A 10103-nucleotide genomic window follows, 5' to 3' on the forward strand; every position below is an offset into this window, starting at 1 on the left:
CGGGGCCGCGTGAGCGGGGTCGGGGGCGCGCAGGCCCGAGCGGACTGGGGACGCGGAGGCAGTTGGCGGTGGCTGTCGGAAAGTCCTGGCAGGACGCGGAGGGACTGCGGCGGAGATACCGGTCCCCCGGGCAAAAGCAGAGATCGCGGTTTAGCTTCCAACGCGTGCTCTCTGGGCGGGGTGAGGCGGGGGATGTGCCTGCCCAGGCCGGGCGGAGCCTCTCTGACAGGGCGGGGGATGCGCGGCCGCCGCTCTCTCGGACCCTGAGGCGGCTGGGCCCACCCTCGCGGAACCCTCCTACCCCCCGGCGGCCTCGGCCTCTGCTTTCTCCTTCTGACCCTGGAAACCGAGCTGGGGAAGCGGCTACCGCCCAAGAGGAAGGGGCTGTGGTGGCCACCGCGGCGCAGCCAGAGGTAAGACCCGCCCCAGCACCCAGCGGCCCTGCCGCCTGGCCTGGCCCGGCCCACGTCTCCCGCTCGGCTCTTTGGCTCCCGGAGGGCTGTCCCGCCCCGCCCCGGCGGAGACGCCCCGCCAGCAGCTCTGCCCCTAAAGCCTAGCGAACGCCGCCGGAGTACGACCGGGATTCCACCCCCAGACTCGACTCTCTCTTACCTTTCATTGACCAGACACCATTCCGTGCGGCGATTCTGTCACTGGCCCCCTTACACCTCCTGCTAGAACCCCTTTTGGACTCTGCTGGGAACCTCTCGACACCGTTATGTCGGAGCGGATCCTAGTCCGGGAACCAAGGCCACTACTGCTTCCTAATCCACTGCTACGTCCCAGATCTTTGGGTATCCTACGAGTCATCGCTACCCGAGCTTTCATAGGGACCCTCTCGCAGCTTACTTCCAGTCAGGTGTGCTAGGTTTCCCCCCTACCCATACGAGCTTTTAGATAGCCCCAATGTCATGATGCTCTTCCCTAGTAGGTCTCCGGTCAGCCCTTCAAATCACCATCACAGTTCTGGATCGCACTCCCACTGCCCTGGTGTAGTTTCTCTAGAAGACCTCTTAAGCAAACCTTTACCTGTTTTCTACCGGGATCTTTGGTTGAAAAGAAGTTTCCAGGAAAACTCGAAGGGGTTATTTACATAGTCCAGTGTATTCACTCCATTGGATTTTAAGGAGTCAGACTGAGACCCTCAGGGCTGGTTGCTGAAAGGGAAAGAGAGCAAAGAGTGTGGAAGCCCGGACAGGGAGGGTATGTGTGCTGTTACAAGGGCAAGCTGCTTGCTCCTCATCTTGTCTCTTCAGTAGAAGGAAAGAACCAGTCTATATTTTGACACTTCTGGGCTTCTGTAAGGATTAAGTTGCATTACACCAATGAAGATAAGTAACTCTTCATATACTTGTCTCAACACTGTAGATTCGTACAGATACATAGGTTTTTAACAAGAGGAGTTTTGGATTTACTGTTTTTGAACTTGTTAGAAAGACAGGATTTATAGCTGCTCTTAATCCCTGAAGACTAATGTTTTTAGTATTTTTTACCACCCAGTACTGCTGTCTTCTCCAAAGACCAAGTATAAATGCCATTCAGAATTGAAGTTATTATTAACAGCTTTCTTAGTAGTAGTAGAATATTGAATAAAATGTTTGTTGAAATTATACTCCTGAGATGTCAAGAGGGAGGCGTAATGTTAAGTGTTAAGTGTATAATTTTAATGTTTATGTAGGGGTGGGGGATACTTTTGTAGTTAGTACTTAAGTTTTTTTTCTTTCATTTTTTGTGTCTGCGTGTAATACAGGGAGAAAACCCAATTTACATTATTGGTATTAATGAGACACAGTTTAGAAGTCAAAACCATCAGAATAGTGTAGTAAAAAGTTTCTCTTTCTGCAGTCTCCGACTGTTCATTTTCTATTTTTCAGCTGTAATTGGTATGATGTGATATTTCTAGCATTTATAAGCTTATATCTGCTTACATTTTAAAGACACGCAAACTGTACACAAATGATTCCATTTTCACGTACTACTGCTAAGTCCTAGAGATCATTCGGCAATAGTATTCACGGAAGAGCCTCATTTACTGGTTGGGTAGTATTCCATTTTGATGAACTTGGATTTATTTTTAGTCCTGTTTCTAAAAATTACTGCAAGCTTTTATTCTAAATGTATCAGGTATTATATGTTTAAATGATTTTCATGGTTTGAAAAATTCTGAAAATTATTTTTGCATTGTACCTATACAAAGAAGTGTATCTAAAGTAAACTTCTCCTGGAGTCTCTTGAGCTACAACTCAAGACTAATTTCGATGATAATTATATTTATCAGATAAATTATTAAAGGATTTGAAGTGAGGGACCAAAATGTTCAGATGTGCATTTTTAAAAGTCTCTTTAGAGCAGATTAAAAGTAGAATAAAGTTAAAGCTAGAAATATATTAGAAGGGTGATACCATAGTTCTGAATTTGAATCCAATACCAATTGGATATTGGTAGAAGACAAGTCTTGGTGATTTGATGGAAAAGCATACAGAGAGGACAAAATTGGAGATACCATTCCAGTCTTTTCCCTTATGTGAGGATCCATATGATGAAGATTTTAATTTTTAGTTGTGACATGTTAAATGGCTGTTACGTAGTGAATTTGTGTCAGAAATTCTTAACCTTAGGTTCTGTGCCAGTAGTAAATTTTAGAGGCAAAGATGTATAGTTAGAAGGAAAGATTTCAGGCAGAAACTCAATATTTAAAGCATATAAATGCTTAGATTAAGTTCTTTTCAAAAATTATTAGTAGTGAAAAAACACAATCTAATGTGTTGTGTTTACCACTAGTATTGCTGTTGTAAAGATTTATTTTCGTTTGTTAGAGTATCTGTGTGTGCCGGTGTGTATTTGAGTGCATTGTTTGCGGAGGCCAGAAGAGCATGTCCAAATTCCCTGAGCTGGAGTTAGAGGCAGTTGGAGCAACTGGACTAGGTTCTGGGAACCTTAGTAGGGTCCTCTACAAGAGCAGGTTGAGATCTTAACCTCTCAACATTCTCTCCAGCCCCACTAGCATTACTTTTTGTAACAGGATCTCATGCCCCTCAGGCTGACCTCAAAACTCACTATGTAGCCTGGGCTGGCCTTGAACTCTTCAACTTTACCTCTGGAATGCTGGGATTGCATGAATGTGCTACCATGTTTCTTTAATGGAGTGCTAGAAATTGAACCCATGACTTTGTGTGTGCTAGGCAGACACTTTATCAATTGAGCTATGTCTTGAGTCTGATTATTATTTTTTGAGATAGTGTTTTCTCATTTAGCCTAGTTGTCCTAGAATTCTCAATTTAGCTTTGTCTGGTCTCAAATTCTTGAGCATATTGTTATATTATAGGTGCTACCACAGAGGGCTAATGACTTTTAAACAATTTTTTTCTTTAGTTAATTTAGTGGTGTATAGATTTTGAGGAGATGGTATAAATTCATTGTTTTTGTTTTACTTTTTAAATTTGATGATGATCTTGATGCATTGTACATGGCTATTGGTGTGTCTTGAACTCCTGGGCTCAGTTGATCTTCTTTCTGGAACTGCAAATGTGTATCATGTATACATTTTTTAAAAAGATTTATTTATTATATGAAAGTATACTATAGCTGTCTTCAGACACTCCAGAAGAGGGAGTCAGATGTCGTTACGGATGGTTGTGAGCCACCATGTGGTTGCTGGGGTTTGAACTCGGGATCTTCAGAAGAGCAGTTGGTGCTCTTAACCACTGAGCCATCTCTCCAGCCCTAAATATACATGTTTTAAAAGAAATAAAGCTATAGTAGAAATTAGTAATATAAGTAATCTTTTTAAATCATTTGCAATTATGTAGATGCTTGTTCAATCTATAATATTTTCAAAGAAGTGCAGAAAGTTTGAGAATAAGGTTGACCAAGAATTTTAATATTTTTATAATTTAAATGATTGAATTTCTTAGGTATATAGCAGTTTAAAGAAAACAGTCAGACTTTTCAGATATTTTAAAAATACATCAACTTGAGTCACATATGTTATAGGAGGATAATTCAAGGCCAACCTGTCTATGTAGAAAGACTGTCTCAAAAAAAAAAAACAAACAAATCTCAAAACAACAACAAAACACATCCTCTGACCAACGAAAGTACATTATTTTTATATATTGATTTTTGTGTCTACAGAGGCTGTTTAGAACTCTTGTCTTTGCTTTACACTTCTGTAAACCACTTGGTAATAGACCACATGGTGTCATATTTCGTAAGTACTCCAATCCAAAAATACAGAACCTTCTCTGTCTCTCTTCCCCACAAAACTAGGAACAGAGCAGGCAGAAACTGCAACTCAGTTCATTTGGATTTCTTATCTTGACGAAGGGCAATGGCACCCTTCTGTTCTCAGGAAGTTTTCAGGAACCCATGAAAATCATCTTTTACTCCACTCTGTTATACTACCAGTAATCAGTTTGTCATTATGTCTTATACTTCTTTATCATAATAAATATTTTACATCTTTCTTGTTCCTTTTCTCCTGTGTTCTCTTTATTTTAAATGAACTCTAATGCTTTTTAGACTTCAGTGATGCTTTCCAAGTGGTCTTGTTTTCTGCCTTCTGCTGTTGGTTTCATCATACTTTCTTGTATATTCTTTTCACTACTGCCAAAATAAGTGTTCTGAAATATTCTTAGGCTCTTTCAGTTGCAAGGAGGAGACTCAGGTTATCTTAAGTAGTTAAGGAGTGCTTTTGGAAAACAAACATGCAAATGCAAGAGGGAACCCAGGAAAAATGAAACAAGTTGACATAAAAGGACCTATTAAGTTGGAAACAGGAGAAGAATTTTCACTTTAATTTATGGCAGTGCTGTGAATAGGACCTAGAATTTGTGCATGCTAATCACTGTTACTGAGCCACACTCAAGGCCTAGATTTTACTTTAGTTTAGTTGTTGCATTAGTTTTTGCATAATCTTTTTGTCTTCTGTTTTATAGCTTCCATTTATTCCCCATTTCTGCCTTTTGTAACTACCATGTCATTACTATACCAACACCTTGTTTTCTGTCTTGCTATCTTTTATTCTTCAAATCTTGCAGTCTTTTGCAGTCTAAGATTTTTTCATTTGAATTCCTCTCCTACTCTTTCCAATGTCTGATAATAAGATGGAATGATTATTCCTGGCCATTCAGTATTGGCTATGTAATATTTGTACATGTGTGCATAGGGTAGAGTCATGGTTTAAAGTATAGAGCAGTATGCAGGTTAGTTCCTATAAAATGGAATTGTAATCATTTAAGGCAAAATCATTGTCTTGGATAAACCAATGTACATTTAATTGTCCCTCCAGTTGAAAGATCCTTGTTACTCAGGATGGAGTTTGATTTGTTGCGTGAGGTTTCATAACTCCACATTCTCTCTAGCTTTGTTTGTTTGAGGTAGGGTATTTCTATGAAGTTCTGACTGTCCTATAATTTTCTGTGTATACCAGGGTGGCCTTGAAGTCACAGAGATCCGTCTACCTTTGCCTCCTGCGTGCTGGGATTCTTTGCTTTTGAGATGTACCCTAGGCTATCCTTGAATATGGACCTGTCCTACCTCAGCCTTCTGAGCTTTCTTCCTTTGCTATCTCCCTTGAATTCTTTAATGCATTTTTACTGAATTTAGTTTCCTTGTCTTCATGCTCTGTTTCCTTTCAACTTTTTCCTTGCTTGGCTAGTTCCTATCTGACCTCCAGGATTGAGTACAGGTATATCTTTTCCCAGGAAGCTTTCTTTTAACTCCTTCTGGATTAAAGTGTATGTGCTTTCGTCTGTGACAGCCCTCCGTGGAATTACTTGTCTATTTTCTTTTCTAGGTTTTACTGTTTTTGGTAACGGGGATAGTATAAATGCTAGATAATAACACCGGTGTTTAGATTGTAGGTTTTATTTATTTATTGTGTGTATGTATGCCTGTGGGCACACGGGGACCTTGTGGAGGTCAGGGGACTACTTAAAGGAGTCAGTTCTTTTCTTCCACTATGTAGGTTTCTGGGGTTGGAACTCAGGTCATCAGGCTTGGCAGCAAATGAGCCCATCTTACTAACCTATTTTCTTGTATGTATGTATGTATGTATGTATGTATGTATTATGTATTCATTTTGAGGCAGGGTTAATAAGTAGTGCAAGCTATCCTCAAAATCATAGCAATCCTTGTTTTAGTCTCTCTAGTGCTAGGGCTGCATTTACTTGCATACTTTAAATTTCCCATGACATTTTAACATTCTAATAAAGCATTGTAAGTTAAAAATATTTTTGACACCGGGCGTGGTGGTGCATGCCTTTAATCCCAGCACTCGGGAGGCAGAGGCAGGCAGATTTCTGAGTTTGAGGCCAGCCTGGTCTACAAAGTGAGTTCAAGGACAGCCAGGGCTATACAGAGAAACCCTGTCTCGAAAAATCAAAAAAAATTTTTTTCTTTTGACACAACTAAACCTGGTAATACCATAGGTTAGCGACACAGTACTGCTTTTGTACCATGAGAAAGTTCAACTGTTATAAATTGACTACCATCTATCTGTGTACAAAAAGTTTATAGATAATAAATGTACAGCTCAGTGAGTTTTCATCAAGTGTAACTATTTATGTAACAGTACTTGGTACCTCAAAACAGAATATTGCTAGAATTCCCCAAGCTACCTTATGCCTTCTAATCCTAATCTATTTCATAGAGAATTTAATTTTAAATGTAATAACTCTTTAACATATAGGTTTTCTCTCTGTTTTAGTTTTTTTTATTTGTTTGGTTGAGCTGGGTTTCTTTGTAGCTCTGCCTTTCCTGAAACTGGGTTTGTAGACCAGGCTGGCCTTGAACTCAGAGATCTGTCTGACTTTGCCTTCCAAACACTGGAATTAAATTTTTGTTTGCTTGTTTTTTTTTTTGAGAAAAGGTCCACTTGCTTCTGGCTTCTGAGTACTGGGATTATAGGTGTATTCTACCACACCCAGCTTTTGAGTGTATCTTTAAATAGGCACGGTAGGTAGGAGTTTGATTTTGTACAGGAACCATATATAACTTATATTCAAAAAACACAGTTGCTTTATTTTTATGCAATAGACAAGAGAAAATCACATTATACTAAAACTATTGTATAGAGGGCTTGCATTTGAAAGGATTTGTTGGAGTAGAGTTGTACAAAAGATTAGATAAGTTGAAGTTTATTTGGTGAAAGTAGCATTAATTGTGATGGTGAACATGCTTAGAATAGGTACAGTAAACATACAAAGTACTTTCAGAATTGTATTTGGCATTTGGGTTTTAATATGAGTTATGTTGGTGTGTATTGTCATCCAGGAGTAGAGGGGTCATCCAGGAGGCAACTGGAGTGTAATTTTCCTCAGAGTGAGGAAAGGACAAGTTCTGTGTCATAGCTCAATTTGGAAAAAAATTGTTTCTTTTTCACTACTAGCAATAGTTGTTAATTTTTTTTAAATCATAAGATATATATATATATATATATATGTATATATATATATATATGTATATATATATATTTCTTTGCATTTTAGGTATTCTTTTAAACATTCTCTTCAGTTAGGTTTTTTTCTCTGTTAATTTTAAATCCATTTTGTCTAATTAAATAGAATATGATTTTTTTGTTTGTTTTGTTTTTTTGTTTTTGAGACAGGGTTTCTTTGTGTAGCCACCTGGCTGTCCTAGAATTGCAACTCAGAGATACACTGGATTTAAAGGCTCACCACCACCTACCTAGCTAAGTGTATGGACTCTTAAACTGGATTTTCAACAGATTTGGATTCAAATTCTGGTCATATCACTGACTGAACACATGGGAGCTTCAGGATGTATGTTTATTTCCTGTAGGGTGATAGTATTTTTTTCTCACAAGGTTTTTAAGGCTTTTCTGTTTTTGGAGGTGGATCTTTTTGTTTGTTTGTTTGTTTGTTTTGTTTTTCTGAGACAGGGTTTCTATGTAGTCCTGGCTTTCCTCGAACACATTCTGTAGACTATGCTGGCCTTGAACTGGAAGAGATCCATCTGCTGTGTCTCCTATGAGTGCTGGAATTAAAGGTGTGAGCTGCCATTCTCAGGCTGGAGGTGGCCTTGATAAGTTGAATAACTTGTTAAGTTTTTTCCAAGGCTGTTTACAAACTTCCTGGGACATAGCAGTTGGGATTACAGGTGAATGTCACAGAGCCTGGCTAGAGTTGAGTATGTAAAAGCTTTCTTCAGTATCCTTTGTTATGTTTAAGAATTATATTAGGATAAGTGGCTAATTACAGTGACTTTTTTTTTGTTGTTGTTGTTATTTTTGTCAACAGAAGTAAATACTAGGGTGATTTATAAGATGTCTTTCAACTGCCATATTTTATAGTTCAAAATATTTGAAGAAATGTGTTGCTGGGTATGGTGCTACATAACTCTAATCCTAGCACTTGGCAGAAGTTTAAAGTCAGCCTGGTTTACACAGTTTGTTCCAGGATAGCCAGAGCTACTATGAAGTGAGATTCCTGGTAAAACCAGGGACTTTTCTTGTTATCTCAGTATGTAGGGTTAATGGATATTAGAATGTATTTTGGGTGAGGTTATCATTTCAGGATGTGTTCAGTTTGGCAATGACAGACATTCCTTAAATCATTGACAGATTTTAGTACTATTGCTGTTTGTAGTGTGTTAAGTATTTGTTTGAAATCTGCTTACTTTTATCGATCATCTGATAGTGGACTGAATAATCTCTCTCTCCTTTTTTAATATAAGGAACTTTACCAAGAGACTGTAGACATCTTCATAAGTGATTTTTTTCAATCATATTTTTTTGAATAATGTTTGCAACCTTATTTTCTTTTAGTTCAGCCCCTCCCCCTTTGTTTTAAATTATAAAAGCTACTTACATTGAAAGGTTGAAAAGAGAGAATTAAAAGGTTGAACATATTGCAGTTTATATTCAGAGTTAGCACTGTTTGTTTTCATAGTATTGTGGTGCTATGATTTACTGGATTGTTCTTTATGTGTGTGCATAGTTTTGTGAACAACTGTTACTACTTGTTGTTGTTGTTCCTCTTCTCTCCTTCCCCTCCTGCTGACAGGGGGTGTCTCTTGTCTCTCTCTCTCTTCTCTCCTCTCCTCTCCTCTCTCCTCTCTCTCTCTCTCTCTCTCTCCCCCTCTCTCTCTCTCTCTCTCTCTCTTTCTTTCTTTTTTTTTTTTTTTTTGGAGACAAGGTTTCTCTATGTAACCATAGCCATCCTGGAACTCACAGGCTGACCTAGTCAGCAACTAGAACCGCTTGCCTCTGCCCCCCAAGAGCTGGGATTAGAGGTGTGTACCAGCACCACCTAGCTTCTAGAAAGTATATGACAAACATGTTTCAAAATACTTGAAAATATTAAAAAAAATCTTATTTTTGTACGTGTATATGTGTACGTGTGGACATGAGAGGAAGCTTGTGGGAGTTGATTTTCTTCTGTCATGTGGGTCCTGGGGATGGAACTCATGAAGCCATCCTTGGTTCCAGGCACCTTTATCTACTGAGCCATTTTACTGGCCCAGAAAATATTTGTTAAAAAATATTCTTTACATTACTAGTAGTTTTGCCATTGCCAATACCGTCTCTAGAAGTTAATTTACTGTGTTTGTGCTCCATGATGTGCATTTGGAAGTGACTTTTCCCACTGAGCCATCTTGCTGAACTTTCCAGTATAAAAATTAATTTTCAGTCTATATTTCAAAATTTCCAGTTATCCCTGAAAATAAGATCTCAAATTAGTATTCATATTTTTCTTTTGCATTTTACTTATCTCTATACTTGAGAATAGTTCTTTCTCATAAGATACTGAAATGTCTTTTTCCATAGGTACTGAAATTGCTTGAAAGAACAGATTATTTTGGAGAATGGCTTGTTTTCTAGAGTTATATAGTTTCTTGGTGTGGTTGTATAATTTGTTCTTTTCTGGTCTCTATTTTTTTTTTAAAATTTATTTATTTATTTATTTATTTATTTATTTATTTATTATATGTATATACACTGTAGCTATCCTCAGACACTCCAGAAGAGGACATTAGATTTTTGTTATGGATGGTTGTAAGCCACCATGTGGTTGCTGGGATTTGAACTCAGGACCTTTGGAAGAGCAGTCGGTGCTCTTTACTGCTGAGCCATCTCACCA

At 38.6% G+C, this 10103-nt stretch overlaps 1 protein-coding gene across 4 annotated transcripts in view; it reads left to right on the forward strand.

Moving 5' to 3' along the window:
* The first annotated feature begins 27 nt into the window (after positions 1–27).
* The window catches only part of Myo9a (myosin IXA), a 186638-nt gene continuing 176562 nt past the window's right edge, over positions 28–10103 (forward strand). For all 4 annotated transcript variants that reach the window (XM_029543622.1, XM_021207762.2, XM_029543623.1 and 1 more), the window contains exon 1: positions 28–413. The gene's annotated coding sequence lies outside the window, so the exon portion shown is untranslated. The remainder of the gene's footprint in view (positions 414–10103) is intronic.

Source organism: Mus pahari, chromosome 10 (assembly GCF_900095145.1).
Source record: "Mus pahari chromosome 10, PAHARI_EIJ_v1.1, whole genome shotgun sequence".
Taxonomy (NCBI): domain Eukaryota; kingdom Metazoa; phylum Chordata; class Mammalia; order Rodentia; family Muridae; genus Mus; species Mus pahari.